Raw genomic sequence first — 14,191 nt, 5'->3', positions numbered from 1 at the left:
ACTTGATATTGAATGAAGGCTGAAATCCTGTTTCATAATCAGTCCCGAAATACATTCATCACATTTACAAACACATGTGATTTAAACTCTGCTAATTCTATTGACCTGCTTTATAATGAAATCTTCAGCCAGATTTAGATGGTCATTCTCTATTGGATGACCTTTGACCTGTTATACAGTATCATGGATGATATAAATCTGCAGCTCAGGTATTAAATTCTCTCAGCATCAAAGTCTGAATGAAACTGATCATTAAAACAGTGTTTAGAGCGAGAAGATCGACCCAAAATAACATGAAGTAAATCATGAGTTTCTGTTTCTGAAAATGATACACAGAAGTTTATTAGCAAAGACACTAAAAGACAAAACAGTGTTTCTTCTGTCTTCAGGGAAATGATGTGGAGTGTGTTTGCATATTGATCAGATCTTCAGTGTGTGAGAGTGTTTATAGTGCTGTGAGTTTAACACTTCATCACTGACACACACAACAATCTTCATCAACATGACCTTCATCATCATCTTCATCTGGACTCTCACAGCGTTTGCTCAAGGTTTGTGGAGCACAAGTTTGATATTAATTCATTTCTTCAAGTATATTGTCAAAGTTTTGAGTGTATTTTCTTCTTGTTGTGTTTCAGAGTGTAGAGGACAGATCACCGTCACTCAGAGTCCCTCAATAACAGCAGAACAACCAGGAGGAACTGTGAATATCAAATGTAAAACCAGCAGAGATGTGCATAGATGGAGTGATGGGGATGAAGGTTTATCCTGGTACTTACAGAAACCTGGAGAAGCTCCTAAACTCCTGATTTATTGGGCCAATCGTCTCGAGTCAGGAACTCCATCTAGATTCAGTGGCAGTGGATCTAACAGTGATTTCACTCTGACCATCAGTGGAGTCCAGACTGAAGATGCTGGACATTATTACTGTCAGAGTTTACATTGCAGAGGAAATTCTGATAATAATAATCATTGTGTGAGTGATGTTACATTCACACAGTGATAAAGAGTCATACAAAAACCTCCGTCAGTCAGAGTCACAGTGACTGAACTGAAACTGCAGCTGCTCAAAGGAGGATCTGAAATAACATCGTCACACTTGCATCTGAAATTAATCTGACACTCTTAATAATTATAGAGTTCAGAAAGAGATTTTGTGCTCTTATAGATCAGTGACACATTTGAGATCTGAGTGATTTCAGTTTGCCCTAGTTGCCGCCTTTTATTACAGTTTTTCTCGATTGCTTAAACACTATAACCAGGCTTTTGAACTAAAATTTCAAAACCATAATGCCATTTATCAAAAAGCACACCCATTTCACTAAACTATAAACACTATTCCCTGTTTTGACACATGAGTCAAATTTGTTGAACTGTCACTGCAAAACTCTACACACAAATCCCTTCATTTCTCATTGCCTAGACCATGTTGTCATGTATAAAGCACTAGCATTCAATATTGTTCACTCAAGTCAGCACAGCTTCAGCTCAGTTAGCACACAATTACTCAGGTGGAAACACTAGGAGTCAAAATTTAACACACATCAATCAGATCCATCAGTAAATATATAAAAGGGCCCAAATCAGTTGATTGAGTTTTGGAACAATGGATCCAGAAAGACATGAAGGAAGAGATCGAGGAGGGATAAGGAGGAGGAGGAGGAGGAGGAGGAAGGGCAAGGGCAAGAAGACAAGCAGTCTCAGATGAAATTCAAGCCACTCTAGTTGCCCATGTCTTAGTCAATGGGGCACAAGCAACATAACTTACCAGTTTTGGAAATGTTGTTTTGAATGTATTGCACCAGTGTGTTAGACTATATTGTAGTGTGTGTGATTTTGAGGGCTTGTGTGTCCTGTCTGAGGGCAAAGTTTGGTTTTTCAGCAAGAGTGAATGGTTTTGAGTGTAGAGCTTCATTTTGACCTGAAAATAGGATGTTTGAGGAATTGGGTGAGACGTTATGGATTTATGTTTACATTTTTGAGAATACAAGGCATAGTTTCATGAAATGTGTTTAAGCAATCGAGAAAAACTGTAATACCTTGATTATAATCACTCATTACATATACATTGAAGCAGCAGTGGATTCCAATACACCCCCTTCACACACACACACACACACACACACACACACAAAACTGACTTGTGACTGAAAACTGCCACCATATATATGTTTCTGAGCTTTTTCAAGTAACTTTATCTTTCCCTCGAAGTTTATCAAGATAATAATGAAGATATTACTCATCATAACTGTTCTATCACAACTACTGACTCTATCACTCATCTCAATGCATTGTTAATGATTAAAGCAATTTTAATAGATTCTGATGACCTATGACCTCTGGAATGACCTTTGACCTCTGATGAAGGTCACAGTGACATACTAGTGTAGCAACTCTGTCATTTGAATCATCAGAAAGCCTGAAGCTTTAGACACATGAATAAATGTTTATGACTCAGAACATGGAAGAATCTCCTAAACACTGTTATGATTTATGAGCATCATGTGTTGGAACCCTCACACAGATTTACATAGAGATGATTTGCATCACAGCACATTGCGCGTGTGTGTGTGTGTGTGTGTGTGTGTGTGTGAGTGTGAGTGTGTGTGTGTGCTTCAGGAGGATTTATAACTCTGAGTTTGAACACTGAGAATCTAAACCATCAGCAACCATGAGCTTCATCATCTTCATCTTCATCTGGATGTTCTCCAGCTGTTTCACAGGTGAGGAAATATGAAGTTAATCTGCACTATTTTAACTGATTAACAGTGCTTGAAATATTATCCAAATATGTAATTCTGAATGTTTATTAATTCTTCTTGATGTAGAATCAGTCGGTGAACCGACAGTCACTCAGACGCCTGCAGTGAAATCTGTTCAACTAAGAGACACATTTACTATATCCTGTAAAACCAGTCCTGAAGTCTATCAGAGTTGGGGTAATCAGCCTCTATCCTGGTACTTACAGAAACCTGGAGAAGCTCCTAAACTCCTGGTTTATGCAAACCGCCTCCAGTCAGGAACTCCATCTAGATTCAGTGGCAGTGGATCTAACAGTGATTTCACTCTGACCATCAGTGGAGTCCAGACTGAAGATGCTGGACATTATTACTGTCAGAGTTATCACTGGATCAACAGTAAAGATGTGTTCACACAGTGATAAAGAGTCGTACAAAAACCTCCGTCAGTCAGAGTCACAGTGACTGAACTGAAACTGCAGCTGCTCAAACACTTTCACACACACTAAGAAAAGCAATATGATCTTATAATAAGCAATAATATTATTATATTAATATATTATAATAATATTAAAGTTTGAGCTTGGTCAGTCTATGACAGCCAGGGACGGACTGGGGCTAAAAAACAGCCCTGGACTTTCTCCCAAATAGGCCCATCATCCGGCCATTCGCCCCTAGCGACAGACACTAGCCAGGATGTCCTGATACTATATGCCACAATACAGACAAGGTATTCACAGCAAGTAACATCTCAAAACAAACGATGATAATTGGGGTTGAGTTTATTAATGAAGCCTCAGCCTTCAAATAAAAACAAAAAAATTTACAATTCCATAAAATACAAATAATGAAATGTCACTGGCTACAGTAACCCCAAATTACACAAACTTGTAATTATAAAACATATAGTTAGGCTACTATATACTAGGGTCCAACCTTTTTGTGTGCAAGGGCTACCTCAAGGGATAAAATAATCTAGAAGTTATTTTTATTTCTTATACTCCAATATTTATTATACATAACATGGTGAAGCTTTTTTACTTTTCACCATCATATGGGAAATAATAAAATATCTTGATATTCTGGTTCAGACTTACAAGCGTTTATAAAAAAAACAATTCCTGAAAAATTATGAAAATATTTATTGATTTTTTTTGTTGATTTTCTATAAACCTATTCTATGTGTTATCAAAAACAGTAGCCCAAACATTTAGTATAACTATAAATGAAAAAAAATATATATATAAATAAATAAACTGCCATAACTAAACAAAACATTACTGCATTAGGCTACATTTTACATTTTTAATATGAATACAGGCACATTTCTGCCCAAAAAATTTGTTTTACTAAAGTTAATTCATAAGTTTTGGTGTGAAATGTCTTATAGCTGGTTTGTTCTTGGAACAATGTTTCGCCTGTTTTATTATTTGGGACATTCTACCAGAAACGTACATTTCCAGAAAAAAAAATCTTGGGGGAAAAAATATATTTTTCTTAAATCTGAACGTTGAGACATATGGAGGACATGTTAAACTATGAGAAACACATATCATGCCATCTCAGCATGTTTTTATGATTAAATAAAATACATTTTTATACGCATTTCACCCCTAAAATGTCAGGCCCTGTCACAGACAAATTTGTGTATGTCAGAATGGTTTCCTAATGAATTTCTTTGATACAAATAGCATTTTCTTATTTATCACATGTCCCTGATTGTATCTAACATGGTTTTATAATTCATTTAAGAAATATAAGTAACTTTTCGGTCAACTGTAGTACACAAAATCACAGAATACCCACCAGGCACTCATATAGTTGTAAAATAACTAACTTTACATAGGAGATTTTTATAAAAACATAGTAGTGGATATATACCCCCACCTTCATCTACACAGTTAAAGAGATTAATTAATTAATATTTCCTCAAATAGTACACTTTTGTCATATTTCCTGTGTGACAGGACTGACCATGGCGTGACAGGACTGACGGTAGGCTACTGTGACAGGACTGACTTTATGGATTTTGATGATGCAGAAAAAGTTATGTTTTGTGTTCTTTATTTAAGTTTTGATTGGCATTTCTTTTTTAAATTATTATTATAATTTTAATGTTAATGTAATATTAGACTATGGTTAAATTCAGCCAAGGACATACATAATATTGCCAAAAGTATTGGGACAGCCCTCCAAATAATTGAATTCAGGTGTTTAAATCACTTCCATGGCCACAGTTGTATAAAAATCAAGCACCTTGGACTTCATTTTACTATTGCATGCGTTAAATACATAAAATATGCAATAAATGTAATAAAAAAGAACAATAACATTAATTTGTAAGGCCGTGTCACACGGGAATGTGACAGGGCCTGATGTGACAGGGCCTGACGGTTGGCCATTTTAAACTGCCATTACTCAGCCTGCTAGCATGCTAGCATAAAAACTGTTAACATGCAAGCAAGGAATTTCAATAACCTTATTAGACATGTTTTGGATTTAAAACATTTTCATTATTTTCTGGAATGTTTTACTGTGACAGGGCCTGACCCTTTAGCTCGTCTTCCTAAAAAAAATATACAAAAACAAGCTTAAAATCATACAATTCAATGACAGAATTCAGCCTTAATCAATGTAAGCTTCACCTGGGTCAAATGATGTCACTTCCTCTGAGTGATACCCTTAAAGGCGTATTTCACACATTTTATGTTGAGTTTTATGTAAACGTGACAGGACTGACCAAAACATGGGGACAGTTGTAAAATAGAATTTATTTGTAGAATGTATATATAATTTCATGTTTTTGATCAGTTGATGTGAATGATAACAGCTTAAACTTGTTATTGATGAGGTTTTTTTTATAAATAACAGTTTGTAGCATAACAAAACTATGAAAGCTGTAGCTCCAATTTGGCTGGGGACAAGGACATTGACAGGATTTGTAATTTTCAAAAGTGTTTTTAATAAAGAAAAAAATATCTGAGAACCTAATGAATGTCATATTCCTTTACAGAACAACTCACAGAAATCAACTATGAGCCAGTTTTAGAAATTTTTGGATGAAATACTTTTTTATTCACTGTAACAATTCAAGGACAGATAATGTACGTTTCTGGTAGAATGTCCCATTTATTTTTTTTGCGTCAATATGTTGAGAATATCAGCGCTGTTTCATCTGGCTTTTTACAAGCTTAAATCACATAGTCATTTGTGGGTTTATATAGAGATAGAGAATTCTGCGCTGAATTGAACTGCTTCTCAGTGGATCGCGCGCAGCTCTGTGTAATAATGTTCGCGTGATCGAGATCAGCGTAACGTGCTTTGGCCGCGATCGCTGTTTATTGGGCCGAGCTGATAATGCGCTGCTCAGATCAAACAAGTTTTGTTCCGCTTTTTGAGCGTTTGCCATTTGATGTTTCTCATACGCAACGCAAATGACAGCGTATAATCAAAGAGAGTTGGGTAATTTTGTAGAGGCAAAAGTTCAAATTGAAATGTTTAGTTGAAAAGGTCGCAAAAATTATACCATTTATTCAAAGTCTGGAACCGCGACGGCAAGTTGGGGCTATTTATAGAATGTGTTTAGCGGGCAGCTCACAGGCACCACGTTGGAGACCACTGCTATTCAAATATAATATAAGCACATTTAAAAGTGCAGCCTTATAAAACTAACTTTCTGTCAGTGGCTATAGGCCGACTCTTCTTCCTCAGTTGTTGTTTTTTACACGTATCATATAAGTGATCGTATTAGTGCCCCTGCTGTTGGCTGTTCATATTGCTTTATTAGACTTTTTTTTTTTTTTTTTTTTGTGCCGACGGCCCTCGGTTGGACGGCCGTTCTGGACTTTTCCAGAACGCACAGATTGTCAGTCCGTCCCTGATGACAGCTTTGATCATGATTTTTCATAAGTCATTTTTCTCCTGTTATTTTCAGTCATTTGTGAGGAAATTCAGTCGCGTTTGATCTTCACTTAGTGGATATTTTTCAGTCTTTCACCATATTTTTGTTTTTCTGCATTTATGATTTATCCTCATTCTTCTTTCTAAACTGAATCACATCATAAAGATGTTCTGCTTGATCAGTTTAATAAGTCTATCGATTATTTTATGTTCATCCTTCATATATTAACAGCATCACAAAACACAACTCTCAATATCAGAGCAGATGAACATTTATATAATTTTAATTAATATCTTTACATAGAATTTTAAAATTAAAGACCAGATTAGCAAACAGGTGCAGTCCACTATCAAATAATAATAATTTCCGATTTATTTTATATGTATTGTGTAATTTAACAGTGCTATATATAACAGCTTTTTCAAACACTGGATCAATATCAACATTTGATGTTTTTTGAGTGCAATTTAACACATCCATGTATAGTGGAAATTTATTTATAGTTCATTTTTTATATTAAAGATTAAAGTTTGTTTGTGTGTGAATATAGTGTGAGTTGTGATGAGCCAACATGTAACTCATAAAGATGAAATCTTATGAACAAACTGACTAATGAATCCATAAGCACAGGAGAAACTGTTCCAGTTCAGAGCGTTTCAGTTGTAAATCTCATTTGCATTGTCAGGTTTAGTGATTGTGATGGTCTCAGAATAGAGCAGCTCGTCTCCAGTGACCATGTTCAAACCCCAAGAGCTTCATTTCACATTTACTGCTGAATGCAGCTGTTCTCAACTATTACAATTAGGGGTGTAACGAGACCCTTATGTCACGATCCTGAACTCACAATACCATATTATTGCCATACTCCATCAAAATGGTGAATTTGGTTTAACATTGTGTGTGTAAATGAATAGGCTTGGACTTGGTGCTGATAACCCAATGCAGGACAATAGAGACACCAGAATAACAATATTCATGATTCTGAAGATGAAAATACTGAATTATTTCAGACGAATATGCTTGATGTCTCTGACTAGATATATCTAAAATAATGTAGGACACTTTTTACTGGTAACATCAGACATTTGGCATTATCAGGACCCACAAATATTCCCCCATTGCATTATTATACATTATATTCAACATTATATACAGTAGTTTAATGTAGTAGTGACACGAAAACCCTGTAAACTTTTTTAACAGTAATTTTCATTTTGGGTGAACGATACATATTGTCACTATCCACTGTAATTATTGTTCCACCCCTAATTACAATCAATCAAAAGCCGCTGAAACTTTAGTGCAGGACTTTGAAGGAACGACACACTGATCAATGATGCAGTCCAACACAAATGTGCGCTTGCGTTCAGATGAAGCTTTATTGAATGAACAGCAATGGCAGCACATTGACAGACTGCTTCAGTATTGAGCTGTAAATCACGTGACGCTCAGATACGCTGGTCTTCACTGGAGAAACATCAGCACTCGGAGCTCTTGAGGAACGAGGCCTCGTGAGCAGCTCCGGCATGTGTTCCTCTGCAGACGAAGCGCTCTGCGGCTTCCCAGCGTGCTTTGCTGAGGCTCAGGACGCTGCTGCGACTGTAGAGACCGTCCCGCTCGCTCTCTGCGCTGGTCTGAACCCCCTCGGTGACCTCTGACCCGTCCAGCGTCCAGCTCACCGTCGCCCCCTGTGGAGAGTAAGAGCTGAGCAGGCAGAGCAGAGCGGGGGGGTCTCCAGAGATCAGCAGAGAAGAGGGAGACAGCAGAGACACGGAGGGAGACACGGAGGGACCCGCTGAACACACACACACACACACACGGTTAGATGTCAGACATGGTCATATAGTAGAAATCACAATCATTTTATCTTTACAGAAATTCCAAAAAACTGCTTTCATTCATAAACCACAAATATCCTGAATTCAGTTAAAAAATATTCTCAGTTAAATCAATATTCACTAGTACTAAAAAATGTATCATGTAATTCTAAATATAAATCAGATCTGTAAAGCAGACATGATATACAGCGAATCTCACAGTAATTTGAAATATAAAATTAATATAATAATAATAATATAAAAAGTAAAAATATTTTCTGAATAATCATTTCTAATCATTAATTGTATTTTGAAAAATCATAATTATCAGCAAATTTCAGTTCAACTAATGAATTTTTCAAATCGTTCTATTTGTCTGATGACGACACCTAAAAAAAATAATTATTAAAGACTCTCTTAAATTCTTAAGACTCTCACAATCATAATTATCAGCAAATTTCATTTCAAATGATGAATTTTTCAAATAAAAAAATATAATTATTTTATCCGTATAATCAAACTTTTGCAAAAAGTATTAGCAGTTACATTTATCAAGAATTATGGACACAATTATGTACTTTAAAAAAAACTGAATATGACAGAAAATATAACAATATAACAAACTACATTCAATATAATATTGCAATCAACATATTAAAAAACAAAGAATGTTAGCAATTATAATATATGAAATTACTCGTGTAAAAAGACAATTTTAAAACAATATGAAATATGCTTTGCAAAAAAAAAAAAGATAAACGTGATGAAATCTCAGGGAATATCAGTTTTTTTTTTTGTAAAATAACAGACAAATTTAAAGAAATTGTGAAACAATCAAATTCGCCATGAAATACTGCAATTCATTTTTTTTTTTTTTTTACTTTTTTTTTTATCTTGTTGCCAAATGCTTGCTAAAATAACCTTAAAACAAAACAAATAAATAAATAAAAAAATGTTTTAGAGAATTGAAGAGACTTACTGATCGTCAGTTTAGTTCCTCCGCCGAAAGTCCACCACAGTGTTTCATTCTAGTGAAAGAGTCGTACAAAAACCTCCGTCACACTCAAATGAACACACACACACACACACTGATGTGAGACTCAACTGCAGATCTTCTCAACATCAAACATGATTGATCAAAAAAGAGCCACAAAATCTTCATCTAAAAAATAGTCCAAAGAATTAATCTTAAAAATAAATACTTGATATTGAATGAAGGCTGAAATCCTTTGTTTCATAATCAGTCCCGAAATACATTCATCACATTTACAAACACATGTGATATAAACTGCTAATTCTATTGACCTGCTTTATAATGAAATCTTCAGCCAGATTTAGATGGTCATTCTCTATTGGATGACCTTTGACCTGTTATACAGTATCATGGATGATATAAATCTGCAGCTCAGGTATTAAATTCTCTCAGCATCAAAGTCTGAATGAAACTGATCATTAAAACAGTGTTTAGAGTGAGAAGATCGACCCAAAATAACATGAAGTAAATCATGAGTTTCTGTTTCTGAAAATGATCCACAGAAGTTTATTAGCAAAGACACTAAAAGACAAAACAGTGTTTCTTCTGTCTTCAGGGAAATGATGTGGAGTGTGTTTGCATATTGATCAGATCTTCAGTGTGTGAGAGTGTTTATAGTGCTGTGAGTTTAACACTTCATCACTGACACACACAACAATCTTCATCAACATGACCTTCATCATCATCTTCATCTGGACTCTCACAGCGTTTGCTCAAGGTTTGTGGAGCACAAGTTTGATATTAATTCATTTCTTCAAGTATATTGTCAAAGTTTTGAGTGTATTTTCTTCTTGTTGTGTTTCAGAGTGTAGAGGACAGATCACCGTCACTCAGAGTCCCTCAATAACAGCAGAACAACCAGGAGGAACTGTGAATATCAAATGTAGAACCAGCAGAGATGTGACGACATTCAGTGCTGGGAGTGAAGAGTACTTAATGAGCTGGTACTTACAGAAACCTGGAGAAGCTCCTGAACTCCTGATTTATGCAACAAAAAAACTCGAGTCAGGAACTCCATCTAGATTCAGTGGCAGTGGATCTAAAAGAGATTTCACTCTGACCATCAGTGGAGTCCAGACTGAAGATGCTGGACATTATTACTGTCAGAGTTTCTATTGCAGAGAACATTCTTATTATGGTTATTGTGAGGGTGATCATACATTCACACAGTGATAAAGAGTCGTACAAAAACCTCCGTCAGTCAGAGTCACAGTGACTGAACTGAAACTGCAGCTGCTCACACACTCACACACACACACACACACAACAGAAACACAAATATCAACTTAATATAAATTTTTCAGCACTTCATTAATATTACTGAAGATAATAAGAAATGATTTTGATCATATTTTTTCAGATAATTGTTGGTTTATCTATTCTCATATGGTTGTTCATGTATTTTTATGAAGCATGATTATTTTTTCTTCCTAATCATACACTCATACTGTAAAGTGAATCATAAAGATGTTGTTGCTTGAATAGATTATTAACCATCTTCCATAAGATGTTTAGATCATCATGTACAAGAGTCACAGATGAACTGATTCAGAGCAAAAAGAGCAGTGAAAGAGAGAAACCGTATTTAACATGATCAGACGCTCCACCGTCCCACAATCAGTCTGTCTGTGACCATTCACTGTTTTCTGGACGCATTAATTATGAATCCAGCGATGCGTCTGAGTCTCACATGAGCAGAAGACAGATCTCTCACAACAACACTTCAGTCTCGAGTCAAACACACTTAAAACATTCATAAAGATGTTATTGCTCAACACTGAAATAAAGCGCTTCATTGTGTGGAAACTTCACTGTTATTTTTACAAGATAAAATACTGCAGTTTTACTGAGATCAGTGTTTATGTTAGTCGTTAGTTTAAGTTAGTTGTTGCTAACTTCAAACCCACATGCTAAAACAGTTAGCTATGTTACGGCTGTTTGCGGTGAGGATAGTTTTAACAGTTCATTAAAAATATTACAACCAAATGTGGCAGGGCGGGGTTAGATCCCACCCTAGTAATTGTTGTCATCTAAGTCAGGGGTTCTCAACCTTTTGCAACTCATGGCCCACCAATGAGTGTTTAAAAACATTCCGAGGACCACCTTTCCACATATGATATTATGAACACAGAATAACAGAAAATTCTAAAAGTACAATAATATACTCTGCTGTTAATCTGTTATGCCACTGTAGCAGAGTAGGTCAGGTCCGCTATATAGATGAAAACTGTCCTTGTATCAAAAAGACTTTGCAGGTTTACTCAGTAGCCATTTCTGTAACAATAACAGGCTAACATAGGCTACCTGTAACAACAGGTCAGACTCACAAGAGGGGATTTTCTCTATTCACTGCAACACGATCTCAATACCACGAATGTTATTTCTCGTGCCATTTAAACGCCAAAAATGTTTTTTGCGTTTATATGCTATGGACTGAAAACCCTTGGTTAGGATTAGGGGTGGGGAGTGCGTGCGTATTACACGCCATACAGTGCGTATCATATGCACGCTAAAACTATTTTTGGCGTATAAAGCAGTAACGTGCGGTGAAATCTTGTCATGGGTAGGCTGTGACCTATCAATGTGGCATATGTTCATATTCATTCAGTTAATGAAGCAACCCAAGTTCATATCAGGCATCATCACATCGCTGCCTGCATACAGCAAAGTCATATGTGAGGCTAATGCACAATCAAATCTAATAATCAAATTAATGGACACATCTAATGATAGATATATTATACAACAAACAAATGTTTTGTGCGGGACACAGTAAGAGAGGGAGGCGACGCGGTGTCAGCGAACCGACAAGCAGCCTAGTCACTATTGTGTAGTTTGTATTAATGCCATGGTTCAAAAAATAATGTAAAGGTTAAATAATAATTCACTTAGACTTTATAAGAAGCAATTGCGACTTTATTTCACACAATTCTGACTTTATATCTTGAAATTCTGACTTTATAACATGCAATTGCGACTTTATTTCACGCAATTCTGACTTTATATCTCGCAATTCTGACTTTATAACACGCAACTGCGACTTTATTTCACGCAATTCTGAGAAATAATGACAGAATTGCGAGATGTAAACTCGCAATTATCTTTTAAAATGTTTTATTCTGTGGCGGAAACAAGCTTCCATACCTCCTGGCCTCTTCCTCCCATCCATCCTCCCTGACGCATAGCTACCGGACCGGCCCAGCTATCGGTAGGCGCCGGCGGTGCCGCGGTAGCCTACCTGAGAAAACGTTTTGGAAAAGACGGGCTATGGACCCAACCAACTCTATAGGAGGGGAGGGGAGAACTCCCTCACATGGTACAACCTATGCAGAGGCTGCGCGCTGCGGTGTCAGAATGCGGAACGTGTGTAGCCTAATGTAACTAACGTGACAAATGTGAAAAAACAAAAATCCTCGACCGGCCCAAAAGTGAAGCGGCCCACCGGGAATTCTCCCGATTACCCACCCCGGGCCTGTTGACAGCCAACGCTAGGCGCCGCTAGATCGGGAAGTGCGGATTGAGTGAGAGCGAGTGGATCACGTGACATGAAGCAAGCTCGGTCTCTGCCTCAATGTTGATAATTCAAGACAACATGAGAACTGACTGCGCATGCGCAAACCTACGTAAACTACGTTCTATGGACCAAAGAAGCACTGCTAACCTCTGCCTCAATGGCCATGGCCTTGAATTTCCTGCATGAAACAATGGTTTTAGGAGCAAACAATGGCAAAATGAGTATATTATATGTGTATTCCTGAAAATTTTTGTTACAAAAATTAATATTTGGAATAAAATAAATGCAATTAATAATGTGGTGAATTAATAAAGTTCTTGGAATTAATAAATGTAATGTCAACATTTCCTTTGGTGAGGCACTGCCTACCCTGCCTACCCTGACCGCACGTCCCTGGTATAAAGAAATAACATTCATGGTATAGATACGAAATGTTCAACAAAGTTCATTCACCCCAATTTACATAGCCTACTGTAAGTGTAATTTATCAAATACGGTTAGCGATATGAACATGACTGTTTAAACCAATATTATGTTGGCTTCCCAACAAAGCCCAGTTTTGTTCAAATGTCTCTGCAGCTTTGATGGTTTTAGCACCTTAGTTGACAACATTTCTCCACATTCAACATTTCTCCACATGCGACTTCGACTTAAGGGCGTCGCACACCAGACGAGAAGTGCAGCGGCACGTCTTTAAAATTCGAACACATTATTTTCTATATATTTTCTATATTTTCTACACCGGCGGCGTCTGTCCGCAGCACCAGCTATAGCTCAAGACGCTGTTCAGAATCCTGTCGCGCCAACAGAGCACCATTTACATAGTTTTATATTAAATTTACTACATTATATTTGTCTCACTCAAAGTGTCACTCAAAGTGTTGTTAATGTAGCCTATATACAGACTTCACCCAGACTTCATACAGACTTCACCCTGTGCTGCAAGATACATTTAGTTTCATATTCATTTACAGAAATCAGCTGCGTGGATGAAAATGATCGGATTTTCATGTGAGATTCTCAATTAATTCAGTTAATGTACATCCTGAGGTAAAGTGTTCAGACTGCAGACTCAGCAACGATTGTATTTAATTGTAATTGTAAATTGAATTGCAATCATAACACAGTACAGACATTATCTTAATTTCGTAATGTCCTTAAACATAACAATATTGCTGGCCATAAACT

At 36.5% G+C, this 14,191-nt stretch overlaps 1 protein-coding gene, 1 long non-coding RNA gene and 1 gene segment (V, D, J or C); 2 read left to right on the top strand and 1 right to left on the bottom strand.

Annotated features, from left to right (window-relative positions):
* Positions 1 to 9,523, bottom strand: part of LOC311075644 (uncharacterized protein) — a 64,172-nt gene extending 54,649 nt beyond the window's left edge. The window contains exon 1 of one of the 2 annotated variants that reach the window (XR_014604544.1): positions 9,509 to 9,523. The gene's annotated coding sequence lies outside the window, so the exon portion shown is untranslated. Of the gene's footprint in view, positions 1 to 105; positions 125 to 9,508 lie in introns of those variants that run through there. The other variant, XR_014604545.1, reaches the window with a different exon arrangement.
* Positions 2,604 to 3,305, top strand: LOC311075658 (Ig kappa chain V region K29-213-like). The segment is given in 2 exons: positions 2,604 to 2,723; positions 2,829 to 3,305.
* Positions 9,524 to 9,665: 142 nt separating the features above from the next.
* LOC311075670 lies at positions 9,666 to 10,611 on the top strand. Its single transcript, XR_014604558.1, has 2 exons — positions 9,666 to 10,207; positions 10,295 to 10,611. It is a non-coding gene; the product is annotated as an uncharacterized lncRNA (long non-coding RNA).
* The last annotated feature ends 3,580 nt before the right edge of the window (positions 10,612 to 14,191 follow it).

The sequence above is a fragment of the Abramis brama genome (assembly GCF_963993115.1).
Source record: "Abramis brama genome assembly, chromosome: 24".
Classification (NCBI taxonomy): Eukaryota; Metazoa; Chordata; class Actinopteri; order Cypriniformes; family Leuciscidae; genus Abramis; species Abramis brama.
Note: the sequence above shows the minus strand (reverse complement) of the source record. Positions and strands in the feature narration are given on the sequence as shown.